The sequence below is a fragment of the Nannospalax galili genome, unplaced genomic scaffold, assembly GCF_000622305.1.
Source record: "Nannospalax galili isolate Female #2095 unplaced genomic scaffold, S.galili_v1.0 scaffold324, whole genome shotgun sequence".
Taxonomy (NCBI): Eukaryota; Metazoa; Chordata; class Mammalia; order Rodentia; family Spalacidae; genus Nannospalax; species Nannospalax galili.
Window position 1 is genome coordinate 509870 of NW_008353027.1, and position 18113 is coordinate 527982.

Genomic DNA, 18113 nt, shown 5'->3' on the forward strand with positions numbered 1-18113 from the left:
ATTTTTTGATGTAGGCACTTAGAGCTATAAACTTTCCTCTAAGAACGGCTTTCAGCGTGTCCCAGAGGTTTTGTTGTGTTGTATTGTCCTTTTCATTTAATTCCAGGAATACTTTTATTTCTTTCTTAATTTCTCTTTTGACCCATTCATCATTCAGGAGTGTGTTGTTTAATTTCCAAGCGTTCGTGTGGTGATTTGGGCTTCTTTGGGTGTTGATTGTAAGCTTTATTGCACTGTGGTCTGATAGAACACATGGAATTATTTCAATCTTTTTGTATTTGCTGAGTTTTGTTTTCACAATGATCAATTCTCACTTGTCCCAAGCATTTGTAAATAGAATGCAGCCAAATTTGCCCATCCAAGCACTAGCTATTCCTATTAAAAACACCCCTTTGGGAGTACTCTGGCAGACCCAGGGCCTCCTGATATGGGTCTACTCTTCATGGAATCAACTTCACAAGGTCACCCTGGCTATTGAGGCATGGGCTATGCTAGGCCTTAAACTTGTCCACACCTCCTGCCTTCTGTATGGCAGTGAATCCGAATTGTTTGTTCTTCCCATCCACTTTACATGCTCCAGTCTTTGTTCCTTGACAACCCTGGCTTCCAAACTCTCCTACTAATCTATCAGGGGAAATATGACAATCAATATCCTAAACATAAACTCCTTCAAGGAATAAGACAGTTTCCCCTGTCCCTATTTCCCCAGGCATTCCCAAAGCGTAAAGCTCTTACTAAGGCTCCTCTAATCTTTACTGATTCTAGTACATGCAAATTTGGTTATGTAATTTACCAGGAAGTACAACTGTCCTCTCATAAGGTTTTCCCTTTCCAGGTATCTGTACTACTCGGGGAGCTCTCAGCCATGTTACAGGTATTTTAGGATCTCCCTACAACTCCTTGTAATATTTTTTCTGACAGTGCTTATGCAGTTCAGACTCTACAATATCTGGCCTTTGCAGTTTCCTGGCCCTGCCAGTTTCCCTTGATTTGTGGCTCTCCTCATTACAACTATTACTTGAGCACCACTCTGCCCCTTGGTATATTCAACACTTGCGCTCTCATACCAATCTTCCAGGGCTTCTGGCAGAGGGCAACGCCACCATTGACAAACTGGGCCTGAGCACCACCCTAGACTCACCATAAATCAACAAGCTAGAGACTTACACACGCATTTTCATCTTTGTCCCCAAGCTATACATAGGCCTCTACTCACTCTACCAATTCAGAACTGCAAACATTTGGTCTGTGCCTTCTCCTCTTGTGCCACTCTTCTACCTCTGGGACCATTGTAACCTGCAGGAACTCTCCCTAGAGGCCTTGGCACCAAAAAGATATGGCAAATGGATGTCATTCATTTTTCTAAATATGCATGGTCCTTATGGGAATTCCTTGGCAAATAAAAACAGATAATGGTCCTTGTTATGTTCCTGCTACCTTCAGCCATTTTTGCTCTGACTGCAATATTAGGCATATAACTGGTATCCCTTACAATCCTCAGGGTCAAGGGATTGTTGAACCTTCCCACCAAACACTCATTAAACAAATACAGAAAACAGGGGAAGATAATGATAAAGGACCCTGCTATAAGGACCCCAATTTTGTTCTAAAACAAGCTCTATTTGTATTAAATTTTCTAAAATTTGACTTCAATGGCCTCCCACCAGCAATAAAGCATTTGGGGTGTTCACTCAGCCCACTCCTGCCCCCATGGTGAGATGGAGGGACCCTCTCAGAAGTGAATGGAAAGGTCCACACCTATTATTAACACAAGGGCAAGGCTATGCTTATGTTTTTCCAGATAATCTTCCAGGCCCCATCTGGATCCCAGCCTGGAACATCAGAATTGGCTGCAATGGAAAACCTCCCTCCACAACCACCGACCCCAGAGATGGCAGCCCTGACCTTGGAAGAAGCAGCACTCCTGTCAACCACTGATAGACTGACCTGGCGTTGCAGACCACAAAAGCAACAGGCTCCAACGGTACACCCGATAACCTGGGGTGACCTTAAGTATCTCACTTCACAAGAAAAAACTATAGCAAATTAAAACCCTCAAACCAGAGGGAATCCCCGTCTATGATCCTTATTATGTGTGCCATTATTACTGCTAACTACTGACTTTTGGACCCTATGTTGTTAAGGGTCTTGATAATTTTGTTAAAACTCGTATTTCTCTGGTTCAGTTAGCTTTTGCCCCACCTCCAGATCTTGCAAGGCATGTCTCTGCACATAAGGACCCACTGTTCCTTGCCCTTACCAAACTATAATAATAGAGATATGAAAAATAGGTTTGAGCATAGTGCTTGCTTCCTTCTATCACAGATGACTGCTTCTTTGTTACCATATGAAGGAATAAGTCCAGTATCATGTCCATCTGCTGGTCATTCATTTTCCTGAGTATTGCATGTATAATATTTTACCTTTGATGGTATTGAATTGTGTTAAGTTTGACCCAAAATTTGTTTCAAATGATGTCTAATTGTCACATTTTTCCATCCTTATCTTACTTGACGTATTTGTTGTGTGAACATTTGTAACCACAATCTCCTTTAGGAATGCCTGTCTTACATTTTTTCCTTAAAAATCCCTTGTGTAGACATTGAAATATTGAACTTTCTCTTTGGGTTTTGTTTTGATTTTCTGTCTGTGTTGCCTGTCAATGTCTAACCTTCACACACACACTCCTTTTGTACATTCTGCTTTTGGTGCAAACCACTTTTCATTTTATGTCTAGTCATTAAATGATTAATTCCACATACATGTGGTGGCAATACTAGTGAAACACTCATTTCAATGTCAATAATTTTGCAAGTTGGAAATTGTAACCTGCATCACCATGTTCAGTGGTCATTTATAAAATTTCACTTTTATCAACCTCTTGATAGCATTTGACAGTTACCTAGAACTTTATCCTGAATTTTATGTATCACATTATATGATTTTGTTATTGGTGAAGAGGAGTGGTTCCTCCCACATTCCTCTGATACCAACTACAAGGGTCTTCCTTCTTGTGCTTTGGAAGAATAATTCACACTGGAGTGCTAGTCGCGTGGTCAAGTCATCAAAGTTTATTTCAGCAGCAGATGAGAAAGGGAAAGCCCAAAATAAGTACAGAGGGGAGGGCTGACTGAATTCAGCAGGCATACCAAAGGGCAGCCTCTGGTATCTGGACTCTGTTTTGGTTTCTGTTTCTCTTCTCTTGACCTGCTCCTACGGTAGTCTAGGGTGGTCTTCTTCACAGAGTAGGCACAGGCTTTCTTAGAAGCTATTACACACAAGGCTTTTACAAATAGATGTGTTAGATGCAAGAATCTGAATAAAGGAATCACTACCCATTCATTTGAGTTTACAGGAAGAGGGGCAAGATGGCTCCTGGGGGTTGGGGTGGAGTGGGGTCCATGGAACCCATCAAGAGCCAGCTCCATATCAGCTTTGTTTTCCCCAGTGCCTCTTATCTGGTCAGTTTGGCTATTTATACCCAGGTGCAAGACTTCCTTTTTATTTTCCCTGATGTTTTCAACCTCTGTTTCAGTGCTAGCCTATCTTTTCATCACTGAGGTACTGTACACCTGTGGTCTCACACAGGCAATCCTTTGCAAATGTATGTCGCACAGTTGAGTACAACAGGAAATCATGGGTGAAAAACCCATGTTTGTAAGAGCCCTGTTCCCCTCAAAGTCAGAATATGAGGGAAAGGAATCTTCTCAAGGGACTGAAGAATCTGATAGTTCACCTAGTTTGTAACTTTGTCTTTTTTCCTGAACAAATTGTGAACAAGGAAATGCACATGAAAAGGGCCTATTCATTTCACATATTCCTCTTAAATGCTAAGTCAGAGCATTATGTAAAGTAGTTCTTTGAACTTGTTAAGGAAGAAGACACATCACCTGAGCTCCTAATTGATTGCCTTTTGTTTGTGCTATTTGTGTCGGAAGCAAACCTGTTCTTATTTTATGGAATGGAGGCTTGAACGTGTGTTTGAGGGGCATCCTATAACGTTCCCTCAATTACTTACCTGTAGGAATCTATAAGGCAGAATGGGTGTGAGTACGTAGGTGTTTACTATCTAGCCCTTCCTGAACCTCTAACAATTGCACACAATGGAAACTCATACAGTGAGGAACCTGGGTGTATCAACCACAGAGTCCTTTTCACTTCAGTGTATTATATATATTATGTGAATGACTCATTTCATGGTGTTCATGAAGATGACAAATTAACTGAGTACCTAGGACCTTGCCACTTAAGCACTGTATACAACAAAATGTAAATGGAAGGAATGTCTCTGTGTATCACACCATGCTTTTACCTGCTAAGTAAGAAAGTACTGTAAGGGAGGTTTTTCAAGGCGTTATGGAAGATGACATATCACAGACTTCTTTGCTGTCTTTTCTTTGAAAACAGTACTGTTCTTTCCTTTAGGCAATAAACTTGTTCTTCAGATTTATGGAAGAGAATTGTAACATCCAACTTGTTACAGCTGTATCCTCACTGTGTTCCTGAATCACATTCATTTTGGGGTGTATTCAGAGTATGAATCTCAGTTACTAGGTGTTGTGCTTTGAGTCATTCATGATGTCTCTCAAAGAATTTTGTACATGGGAATTCATGTGGTGAAGTCCATGTGAATCACAGCATCATGCACACTGCAAAGACTTTTATGAGGACTCTTTCCAAGGTGTTAAAGAACATGACACACCAACTGAGTTCCTAACTTATCACTGTTCCTCCTCAAGGAATCATAAATAAGGAAATGCTAGGGGTATTCCATGTTCGTTTTAGAATGGTTTGTAGAGTTGAACTTTCAAGATGTTAAGGAAGATGACACTTCATCTGAATCATTGCCTCGTGTTTATAGACTGGTTCTTTTCATTGGGCAATAAACTTTTTATCTGAGGATAAGCTCTGAATGTGTTTTAGCTATATCCTTAGGTGGTGCCTGAATTACATTCCTTCTAGAGTCTGTCAAGGAGAAGGGGTGCCTGTGTTCTTCAGTGTTGACTTTTGAGTCATTCATGAATGTTTTTTAGTTGTTGTGCTAATAGCACCAAAAATTCATTAGGAGCAACAAAGGTATGAAGATTATCCCATTATTCAAACACCTATAATCGAGGATTACTTAATTGATGAAATCTATTTGTGGGTTGTGTGTGTGTGATATTCTAGGTCAGTAGGGATCAGAAAGGGCAAAGGGCAAAAATTCTGTGATAAGAGAATGACTTTTACTTCCCCGTTTCATGGTAAATATACTGCTTTAATCAAAGAGCAAGCCCCTTGTTTGGGATCATAATTCCAGAAGACTTACAAAAGAATAGGTTCTCAGCAATTTGGGTTCACTCTTGGTTTAAAATGGATGCTAAGAGTCAGACTGCTTTTATTCAGGCATAACTGTAATATGACATTGCATAGTGAAATGCCACCAAAATGACTTGAGTCAAGTAGTTTAACACATTTTAAAATATTAAATTTCTGCATAATAACAAATTTGTTTAAGAGAAAATAAAGAATGTATCACCCTCCATTCAATATAGAATAAAAAACTAATGCAGATAATTATGGATCCTAAGATAAATAGACCCATTAAAGGTTTTCAGGTTTTTAGAGCCTTTCTGATGATAACATCAGAATCATGGTAGATAAGTCAAAAAGAAAAATTTATGAACTTCTCTCCAGAGGTCTTTAGTATATATAGTATATATTAACATTGATTCTGATAGATAAATTCAAGTGAACCAGAATATAAACTATTTTCATTAGATTAGCTAAAAACAATTTATTCTGCTGAATAAAATACTATAAAATACTCTGTTGTTGTTCCATCACAGACCACCTATTGTTTTTAGATATGCAGTTATACACCTTATGACATAAAGATTGTGCATTGTACAATAATACATTTCCTAAGGGACAATTCTAATCCGTGTTGTTCTAATACTAAGATTTTTGTTTATCATTGGATGCTATAGATTTTTTAACAATATTACCTATAGTATTGTGTATTAGTCAAGGTTCTCTAAAGAAACGAAATGGAGAAAATGAATAATTAATTAATTAATTAATTAATTTAATTATTTATTAGATTAGCTTACAGGATAGGGTCCAAGAATTCCAACAATGGCTTCAACAAAATAGAGAGAATGAGAATCTGATAGTTGCTCAGTTCATGAAGGTAGATGTCTCAGCAGTCCCAATCTGGTGCTGAAGGCCTGATGGAATCCTGGAGATCTGCTAGTCTTCAGTCTGCATTGGAATCCAAAGAAGTTGGTCACAGCAGCAAGATGAATTCCCAAGTGAGAGAGAAGGCAAGTGGCTAAGAGCTCCCTTCTGCTCCCATTTATACAGGCTCCAATCAGAATGAAATGTCCACATTTAGGGTGGGTCTTTCAGCTTCAAACGATCCAGTCAGGAAGGTCTCTCTCAGTTCAGTTAATCCCAGATACAGTTATGTTGACACCTAGTATTGACCATCATATGTGCTGCTGCTTTAGAATTTCTAACATGTGCTTAGGTAATACAGTGGGTTCTTTTAGTAAGTCAGATACCCAAGATCATGACTTACATACCATGAAGCTTTAGGAACAATTTCTAAGGCAAAATTTAATCCAAGGCAAACTTGAAATGTTTATTAGCCCCAGATGTATTACCTTTCCACACTTCAATGGCCTTCAGATGCATATATTACATGTGAAATTCATGCAGCAGGGCAACCTGTCATGATATTTCCACAGTGAGAGAGAGTATGGTTGTGAAGATTGATATTCTAATAGGAAGTCCATGGCTAGGAAGCAATGTCCTCCACATGCACATTTTTCTTTCTTTCTTATATACAATATATACTTTTGTATCTATATATATTTAATATTTTATTTACTTTTATGTGTATGAGTGTATTGTCAGCATGCATTGTCCATGGAGGTCAGAAGAAGGTGTCAGAATACCTTGAACTGAAGTTAAAAGATGATTATTAACCACCATGTGGGTACTGGGCTTTGAACCTGACCCTCTGCAAGAGCAGCCAGTGCCCTTAATCACTGAGCCATCTCTCCAGCTCCATATATATATATGTGTGTGTATATATGTATTTTTTGTGCATTTCACACAATAGAGCTTAAACAAATTCAGATCCCCCCTTCCATCAGCACCCCTTCATATAGAACTTCATATAGAACATATAGAAATGGGCAATTTTTCTTTTCTTTTTCTTTATGAACAATTCTAGAAAGCCAAGCATGTCTAGAAACAATCAGTCCTTAGATGAGTTATTTTTCACTGACAAATACTATCAGTGCATTTTCTAGAAGTTCTGTGTCATTACCAGTATATCAGGCTATTTTAGTGTCATTAACTTTAAAAAAATTATTTATTATTTTTATTTTATGTGTATGCATGTTATTCATGCGTGTAATTAAGTGCACCTGTGTGGTACAATGCCCATGGAAGACAGAAGAGGCTGTCGGATCCCCTGGAACTGGAGTTACGGACAATTGTTACCTGCCATATGGGTGCTGGGATTCGAACCTGGGTCTTCTGCAAGAACAGTCAGTGTTCTTAACAGCTGAGCCATCTCACCAGCCCTAGCCATATCTTTTTTTAATTATAAAAGGATTCATAGAATACGAAAATCTGAAAAGACTCAAAAGTTTTCAGGATAGGGGAGCTAATACCTATTTAAGTGCCTATAAATCAAACAAGAAGTGAATGAGGTTTAGAGAGTTTTATTGATTCATAGAAACTTAGTCAACTTCAAATTCATCTCCCCTCTGTGGCATCTTGATTTGAGCAAACAAGTTAAATTCAAGGCACATTATATATAGCTGTTCATTTGGAAAATTTCACGGTTTTTGGAGAAGCTTTTTGCATTAACAAAATTTTAATAACTCCTAGAAGCTGCTTCTTTTTTTCCTATTGTGACTAATGACCCATCACTTTGATTCCTTATTTCAGGACCAGGCCACCTTTTCTGTTTTCTGCTATAGTATAATTGACAGTTACATCACATAAAATGCACAATCTCACACTAAGTGGATTGCATGATGCTGTATCAAACAGATGATCTTAGAAGACTTGAAAAACATTATTTTAAAATGGAGAACTGAACATAATACATTTGTTAAAATGTTCTCAAAGAATTCATAAAAGAGTGAATAAGCTAACACCATCAAATGACATCTACCAAAGTAGCCATCTTTTAGGACTTTATTTTTGTTTAACTGAAATAATATCAGAAAAAAAAGAAGGGAAGATTAGATTTTTGGAGGAATGATCCTGGGAGCTGGGATACTAACTTTGAAAGACAATTAGCATAGCAGTTTCTAAAGAGCTTTCAAAATCTGCCCTTGTAGAGGTTGCTGTGATGCAGCAATCTCTGAGTAAACATAATGAAGTCATGTGCCAGTCAAAGGCAGGAATAATGACAGCATAAAGAGTCACATGTTATACTCAATATGATTTTGAAATATGATTATCTACTTAACTGAGGTCTCCTCAGTGACATAAAACAAAGAATAAATGAAATTAAGTTGTGTCTATAGGTGTTAGAATTACTGAGAAAGAATCGAAAGTATTTTTAAAAAAGAGAGATCCTCAGGTGAAAATTAAACAGAAATGAAACAATCACAGAAAAACTAAAAGCAAGACAGAGAAGACATAGGGGACAAGAGAAAAACTTGAAAACAGATCAATAAGTTTCTTCAGGCTAACAAGAAATAATGACAGACAGAAATTCATTTACCAACAGGGTCTCAGCCAAGTTTTTGTGATGAGTATTGGAGAAAAATTCCCTATGCTTCAGTTAGAGGTGGAAATGAATAGCCATTATGAAATCCAACTGAGCATTCATCTCAAGATAGAGATAAAACTTAAGATGACTAAACTCTCAGGATTTGTTGAATAATGCCAATGACTCAGTGGAGTAGAGAGATGGGGGCAAAAAGACAACTTTAAAAGGACAGGGTACCACCCTAACCTCCCTCTTCTACCCTGGGCCTGCAAGAGCCACTACAGGCCTCTTTCCTACCAGCAGGCCTCCACACCCTCCAAGCCTTGGCTCACCCAGCCTCATTCACCCTCCCATCTCCCTCGTTGGTCTCTCCTCCTAATTTGGGTCCTGTTCCATTCTTTGTTTTGGGGGCCCAGACACCTGGGGAACCAATACTGCTTCCTGAACCTTTTCATCCAGACCAATATAGTGCCTTCTCTAGGCCCCAGGAGCACTGCTTTTGGGCCTGGTCCCACCCTCACCACCCTCTGATTCCCTGTGCCTGCATCACCCAGTAGCCTCTTTCTGGGACTCCTGGGGCTGACCTTTCCTCTTCCTGATCCATTGCCTCCAGACCAATACAGCTCCTCAGTGCAGTCCCCAGGAGTCCTTGGGGCCTCTTCCTGCCTCATCTGCCTTTGCATCTCTGGGTGGCATGGCCACCAGCTGCCCTAGACCAGCATCTTTCATGGGCCAGGCTCCCAGGCCAGTCCAAGCCCCAAAGTCTTGAGGCCAAAATCATTCCTGGAGGGATCCAGACCTTAGGAGAAAGGCTGAAAGCATGTGATCCTCATCTGAATTGGGCCTCTGTGGTAACTCCAGAAGACAAAAGCAATCCAGCCACTCCAATATAAAATCAAAAAAGAGAACTGGAAGCTTAGGCGAACCATCTTTTCATACCAAAAAAGTAAACCACAAAGACAAATGAACAAAAAGAACAAAAAGGCAAACAAAAAGAAACAGACCTAAACTTGAAGGCCTGAGTCTCACATAAGAGTCAGAAACTACAAAAGAAATTCACATGTCAAAATCACAGAGAAAAAATAATAACATGAAAAACCAAAATAACATATCCCTACCAAACACCAATAGTCCTCTAGAGGAGTACAATGAGAACCCACTAGAGATAATGGACATGGAACTCAAAAGAACAATTATAAACATGATAAAAGAATACATTGAATTTAAAGAACACACAAAAAAAGAAATCAGAGAACTGAAGGAAAATAGGGATAAACTGAATGAATTCAGAAATGAGTTAGAAATATTGAAGAATTCTGTGATGGCTAATTCAGAGTGTCAATTTGATTGGATCTGGGATTAACTGAAATGAAAGAGATCTTCTTTATTGGATCATCTAAAGCTGGAAGACACACCCTAAATGTGGGTGTTCCTTTCTGATGGCAGCCGGTATAAAAGGCAAAGGCAGAGGAGAATGCCAGGCTTCTTGCTGCTTGCCTTCTCTCTTGCTGGTGAGTTCATCTTGCTGCTGTAGATGAAGACTAGCTGATCTTTTGGAATTCATCATACCTTCAGTGCCAGATTGGGACTACTGAAACATCCAGTCTTGTCGACTGAGTGAATACGGATTCTCAGCCTCTCCAGTGTGGTGCAACCATTGTTGGACTACTTGGACTCTATCCTATGAGCTAAGGTGATAAATTGTTATACATGTATATTCATTCTACCAGTTCTGTTACTTTGGAGAACCCTGACTAATACAGATTGTGGTACCAGGAGTGGTTCTAGAGAAACAGAACTGAAAGGATGAATTTCTTCAATGGGCTTCTTGGTATTTGGAGCAGGCTCTCCAAGTCAGAGTCTTCAGAAAGCATGGAGAGCACTGAAAATCCATGGTGTAGACTATTTGAAACAATTATGGAGATAGACATTTGAATCTCCTAACTCACCTCTGTGAAGAGCAAGAAATTTAGTGACTCTATACATAAAACATTGGATGATTTATGGAAAAACAAGAAAAATAATGATGCTGGATGGTTACTTCTTGCATCTCTGGATAAAGTAATGAAGATAAACAATTGCCTTAATGATAAAATTGACAAGCTCCATATTCGAATCAACAGTTAAAATGTTTCCAAGTGTGCCCTGGAAGAGAATCTTCTCTCCAGCAGCCAGAGAGTTAAAGCTGCACAAAATCAAGCTGGAGCCCTTATTATACATTTGGCTGACCTACAAAGCAAATTTAATTCACAGCCTCGAAGGGTGTCAGCAGTAAAGGTGAGGGCATTGGTAGGAAAAGACTGGAATCCTGACACTTGGGATGGAGATGTGTGGGAGAAGACTGAGGAGGCTGAGGATTTAGAATTCTCAGACTCTGAGGAATTTGATTCACCTGATGAATTAATCTCCCCATCCTCAGCAGACCCATCCTCCCCACCCTTCCCTGAGGTAACTAATCCCATTGACGAAGCTAATCTCATTCAGCAAGAGGAAGCTGATGTCCCTCAGGGCCCAGTTATTGTTTCCTCTAGACATATAACCAGACTCAAAGTTAAGCAGGGCCCTAGAAGAGAGATAGAAAATGTGGTCCATGAGGAGGTGCACTACACCACTAAAGTGAACTTGCTAATTCTTTCAAGCAGAAGTCTAATGAATATGTCTAGGAATGGATTTTAAGGGCACTGGATAATGGTGGAAGGAACATAAAATTGGATCAGGCCGAGTTTATTGACATGGGTCCCCTGACTGGAGATTCTAGATTTAATATGGAAGCTCGTGCAGTTAAAAAGGGTGTTAAAAGTTTATTTGATTGGTTGGATGAGGTATTTATCAAATGGCCTACTCACAGAGAGCTGGAGATACCTGATATCCCTTGGCTTAGTGTTGATGAAGGGATTTGTAAGGCTCAGGCAAATTGCCATGCTCGAGTGGATTTGCAGTGCAAAACCAAATCCTCCACAAGGGGAGGGCCCAGAGGACATGCCTTTACTGATTTTATAAGATGGAAACTACTGAGAGAGACACCAGGATGTTTGAAGAGCTTTGTTTTTGCTCTTTTCCTTATGCCAGATCTTACAGTTGGAGATGCTGCTTCTCAACTGCATAAATTAAATGTAAAAATTATAGGTGTAACAGGACCTTAGAGTAGGGGTCAGGTGGCAGTATTGAATTACCAAAGACAAGGTGAGCATACTTACCGTAATGGGCGGCAAAGGCAAAACAATACCTACAATGGCATGACCCAAATGGACCTGTGGTACTGCCTAATCAATCATGGTGCTTCTGGGGACCAAATACACAAGAAACCTACTAAGTTTTTATTTGATCTGTATAAGCAGAAAAGCTCTAGGACGAATGACTGGAAGTCACTATTGGATCGTAGTAATAGAGAATCCCGCTCAGTCAACCAATTTCCAGACTTGAGACAGTTTACAGACCCAGAACTTCTTGAATGAAGGGAAGGCTGGATGGCCTTGAGGAAGGACTTTGTCACAGTACAAAAGAGTTGTGCTGTTCACCTCTCACGCATCCTTCCCCAGAGGGACCTGTGGCCTTTGACTAGAGTAACTGTACATTGGGGGAAAGGAAATAATCAAACATTCCGCAGCCAATTGGATGCTGATTCTGAGTTGACACTGATTCCGGGAGATCCTAAAAAGCATTGTGGCCCTCCAGTTAAAGTAGGGGCTTATGGAGGTCAGGTGATAAATGGAGTTTTGGTTGAAGTCCAACTGACACTGGGTCCAGTGGGTTCCTGAACTCATCCTGTGGTTATTTCCCCAGTACCTCCTGACCTATGGAGTGAGGGCTATTATGGTTCAAAAGGCCAAATGGAAACCACTGGAATTGCCTATGCCATGGAAAATAGTGAATCAAAAACAGTATTGCAACAGTGTTCAATCCCTGGAGGGATTGAAGAAATTATTGTTACCATCAAGAATTTGAAATTGCAGGGGTGGTGATTCCCACTTCATCTCCCTTTAACTCTCCTATTTGGCCTGTGCAGAAGACAGATGGGTCATGGAGAATGGCAGTTGACTATCAAAAACTTAATCAAGTACTGACTCCAATTGCGGCTGCTGCACCAGATGTGGTTTCCTTACTCAAGCAGACTAATACATCTCCTGGTACCTGGTATGCAGCTATTGATTTGGCAAATGCTTTCTTCTTGATACCAGTTCATAAGGACCACCAGAAGCAATTTTCTTTCAGCTGGCAAGGCCAACATTATACTTTTACTGTCCTACCTAAAGGGTATATTAACTATCCAGCATTGTGCCATATAACATTACACTTTTACTGTCCTACCTAAAGGGTATATTAACTATCCAGCATTGTGCCATAACTTGGTTCAAAAGGATCTTGATCACCTGACTTCAACAAAATATCACACTGGTCCACTATATTGATGATGTTATGCTGATTGGATCCAGTGAACAGGAAGTAGCAGACAGTCTGGACTTGTTGGTAAAGCATAGGTGCATGAGAGGATGGGAAATAAATCCAACAAATTTCAAGGACCTTCTATCTCAGTGAAACTTCTAGTACTTCAGTAGTGTGGAGCCTGAAGATACATTCCTTCTAAGGTGAAGTATAAGTTGCTGCATTTGGTCCCTCCCTCCACCAAGAAAGAAGCACAAAGCTTGGTGGGCCTGTTTGGATTCTGGAGGCAGCACATTCCTCATTTGGGTGTGTTACTACCACCTATATATCAAGTAAATCAGAAGGCAGCTACCTTTGAGTGGGGCCTAGAACAGGAAAGGGCCCTTCAACAGGTCCAGGCTGCTGTACAAGCTGCTCTGTCCCTTGGGCCATATGATCCAGCAGACCCAATGGTGCTTGAGGTATCAGTGGCAGAAAAGGATGCTGTTTGGAGTCTCTGGCATGCCCCTGTAGGGGAATCACAGCAGAGGCCATTCGGATTTTGGAGTGAGGATTTGCCTTCATCTGTGGACAACTATTCTCCCTTTGAGAGATAGCACTTAGCCTGCTATTGGGCCATAGCAGAAACTGAACATTTGACAATGGGCCACCAAGTCACCATGCAACCAGAGCTGCCTATCATGAGCTGGGTGTTATCTGACCCCCCAAGCCATAAAGTAGGCCATGCACAGCAACAATCCATTGTCAAATGGAAGTGGTAAATAAATGATCAGGCTCAAGCAGACCCAGAGGGCACAAGCAAGTTACATGAAGAAGTTGTCCAAATGCCTATGGGTCCTGCTTCTGTTATGATGCCTTCTGTTCTTAAACATGCACCTATGGCTTCATGGGGTGCGCCCTATGATCAGTTGACTGAGGAAGAGAAGACTAGGGCTTGGTTTACAGAGGGTTCTGCATGCTATGCAGGCACTACTCAGAAGTGGACAGCTGCAGCATTACAGCTAATTCTGGAACAACCCTGAAGGACACTGGGGAAGGAAATTCTTCACAGTGGGCAGAACTTCGGGCAGTGCACATGGTCATGCATTTTGCTTGGAAGGAGAAATGGACAGAAGTGCAATTATATACTGATTCATGGCCTGTAGCCAATGGTTTGGTTGGATGGTCAGGGACTTGGAAGGAGCATGATTGGAAAATTGGCAAGAAAGACACACCCTAAATGTTAACCTTCTGATGGTAGCCGGTATAAAAGGCCAAGGTAGAGGAGAATGCCAGGCTTCTTGCTGCTTGCCTACTCTCTTGATGATCAGTTCCTCTTGCTGCTGTAGACTGAAGAATAGCTGATCTTTTGGAATTCGTCAGAAATTCAGTGCCAGATTGGGACTATTATCCTATGAGCTAAGCCAATAAATCTCTCTCTATATATACTCATTCTACCGGTTCTGTTTCTTTGGAGAACCATGACTAATACAAATACTCAGACTGAAATGAAGAAGGAAGTGAAAGAGTAAGCCAATTAGAAATGACAGGTGAAAGCCTCACCAATAGGATGAAAGAAATGGAAAACAGAGTATCAAGACTGAAATATAAAGGGGACAAATTGGACCACTCAAGCCAAGATTATGAAAAAATTAAGAAATCACAAGAATGGAATATGCAGGAATTGTGTGACACCATAAAAAGACCAACCTTATGAATCATAGGCATGCAGGAAGGAGAAGAATCCTAAGATAATGGCATGGACCAGATCTTCAAAAGAATTATGTAAGAAATTTTCCCAAAAGTAAAGACGTGCTGATAAAAATACAAGAATAATATAGAACACCAAACAGAGAGGACAAGGAAAGAAACTCTCCATAGCACATCATAGTAAAAACACTACACATACAAAACAAAGAGATGATTCTGAAAGCTACAAAAGAAAAACAACAAGTCACAGATAAAGGAAAACCCTTTAGAATTACAGCTGACTTTTCAGTGCAAACTATGAAAGCCAGAAGATCCTGGACCAAAGTATTCACAGTTTTAAATGACCACAGAGGCCAACCCAGATTACTATACCCAGCCAAAATGTCTATTATCTTCAAAGGGGAAAGAAATATCTTCCATGACATCAATAGCCTAAGGAATTCATGTCCATAAAACCAGCACTTCAGAGAGTTCTGGAAGCAATACAAACAGCTGAAGAAAGGAATGACTATACCCAAGGGATTGCAGAAAGAAATCCAATGAAGGTATAACTGTGGAAAAGTACAGGTATATCAAGACTGTAAACAAATATAAAAATGACAGGATTCAATACTCATCTTTCATTAATAACTTTAAATATTAATGGACTGAATTCCCTAGTCAAAAGACAGAGACTATGTGAATGGATTAAGAAACAAAACCTTTCTTTTGCTGTCTGCAAGAAACTCACCTCACTTTCAAGGACAGAAACTATCTCAAAGTGAAAGGATAGAAAAAAATATACCAAGAAAATGGCACTAGAAAAAAGCAGGCATAGCAATTCTAATATCTGGCAAAATAGACTTTAAACTAAAACTAATCAGAAGAGACAAAGATGGCCACTTCATTTTCATCAAAGGTACAATGAATCAAGAAGATATTACAATCATGAACATATATTCACCAAACTCTGGTGCAGACACATAACACAAAAATAAATTAAAAAAATAATACAAAACCTCCCGACTAACAAAAGCCCAGGACCAGATGGATTTACAACAGAGTCCACATGTATAGCTAAGGCTACATAACAAGCAACAATGCCAGACAGGCGATACCTTCTTTTAAGTTGTTGGCCAGGGTGGCCAAAAGGATTCCCAGAGAGTAACCCAGCATAGAACTGTGAAAATGAACAGCAGACCCCAATCTTATCCAAAGGAATATTAACAACTGATTATCACTAGATGAGGAACAGCTGATCCTCCTAAAACAAAGACTACTAGATAGGCTGACTAGATTCACCAGAAGGCCAAGTAGTGGGGAATGGCTGGGGAGCTGAAAACACAGCAGACAGTAGCAGGGATTTCAGAATATAAGGGCTCTAGTGGGGGGAGGGAGGCTACGGGAGGGTACTATCTGGTAAGTGGGTGTAAAAATAAATAAATTTTTTTAAAAAAAATTAAGAAACATAATAATTCTTCAAAGCATAAACATTTGCTCCTTAATAATTAGTAGATGTGCAAAACATTTCCATTGAAATCTACCTGATGACTTCATATCCATGCTCAGATGCCAAGGAGCTCAGAAATTAAACAACTGTGATCAGTAATAATCATATATATAGAGATAAGAAAGGCATGTTCATCTTAGTGTCAATTGTATTAAAAATGATTTTTTCTCTATGAAACTGTATTTTAATAATGAAATGGAGATCTTTTTTTAAGTTTAAAACCTCATTTAATTTTATTTCTTATAGGGTTTATACTGAGTTCAATATTGTATAACTGTAATAATTCAACTGTAAACCTAAAAATTTACAGCCAATTTTGAAGGAGATGCATCTTAGCTCTGGAAATTGTTATTGAATATTTCAATGCTGTTGTAATGAAATGCTTCTTCTAATTATATGGTTATTAAATAAATAATTTAAAGAACAAAAGAACAGGGTAAAGCAATCTGCCAAAATAATGGAAAGAAAACGTTAATCAACTGCCCTAGTTATTTTTCTATTTCTGTGATAAAGCAACTTGAAGGAAAAAGGGTTTATTTTATCTTACATATCCAAGGCCCAGTTCATCACTGAGGGAAGCCAGGCCAGGAATCAGGGGGGGAGCAGGTGAAGCACAGACCACAAGTTAATGCTGCTTACTGACTTGCTCCTCTGACCTGTACTAAGCCTGCTTTTTTTTTTTAGATTTTTAAAAATTATTTATTTAATAACCACACACTTAGAAGAAGCATTTCACTACATCATCATTGACATATTGAATAACAATTTTCTGAGCTAGGATGTATCTCTTACAAAATTGGCTGTACATTCTTAGGTTTACAGTTGAATTACCACAGTTATACAATATTGTACTCAGTATAAACCCTATAAGACATAAGATTAAATGAGGTTTTAACCTTTAAAAAAGATCTCCATTTCATTATTAAAATACACAGCTTCATACAGAAAACTTCATTTTTAATGCAATTGACATTAAGATGTTTGTGCATCCATTTCTAATTTCTATATATCTGATTATTACTAGTGAATTATTACTAGTCACAGTCGGTTACTTTCTGAGCTCTTTGACATCTGAGCATGGATATAAAGTCTTCGGGTATATTTCAATGGTAATTCTTTTCACATTTGAAGAATTATTTTTTTAATCATTTTTAAAAATTTTTTAATAACTACATGAGTAGAAGAAGCATTTCATTATAGCTTTAACATATTCAGTAACACACTCCAGAGCAACAGTACATCTCTTTCACAAGTGGGTGCAAGTTTCCAGATTAACAGTTGAATTAATATAGTTATATATTATTGAACTCAGTATAAGCCCTGTAAGACATAAAATTGGATGAGATTTTAACCTTTAAAAAAGATCTCCATTTCATTTTAGAATATAATATTCCTTGCAGAAAGACTCATTGGTTTTGCTATTAACACTGAAATGTTGGCTCTTGCATCTCTAATCTGTATTTATCTAATTATTACTAGTCATAATCGATGCACTTGGATCCGTGGCACCTGTGTACGTCTATAATGTCATCGGGCAGTCTTCAATGGTATTATTTATCACCTCTACTAAATAGCATGATGTAAATTTCCATGCTTACTCCTCAAATATAATACATCTGGCCTCTTGATCAAGGAAGCTGAGGAGACCCCACCAGATGGACTTGAGCCAGTGTCCAGTCTATAAAGAGGAGGGTCAACACAGAGGAATCATTTCCTCCATGCTTCCAAGAGGAGCCAACAATGGTCGAGCAGGACCTTTGACTTATCCTCACATGGATGGAGCTGGTAAAAGAAAGGAGCCAGCGGCTCCTCCCAACCCCATGGGACCCC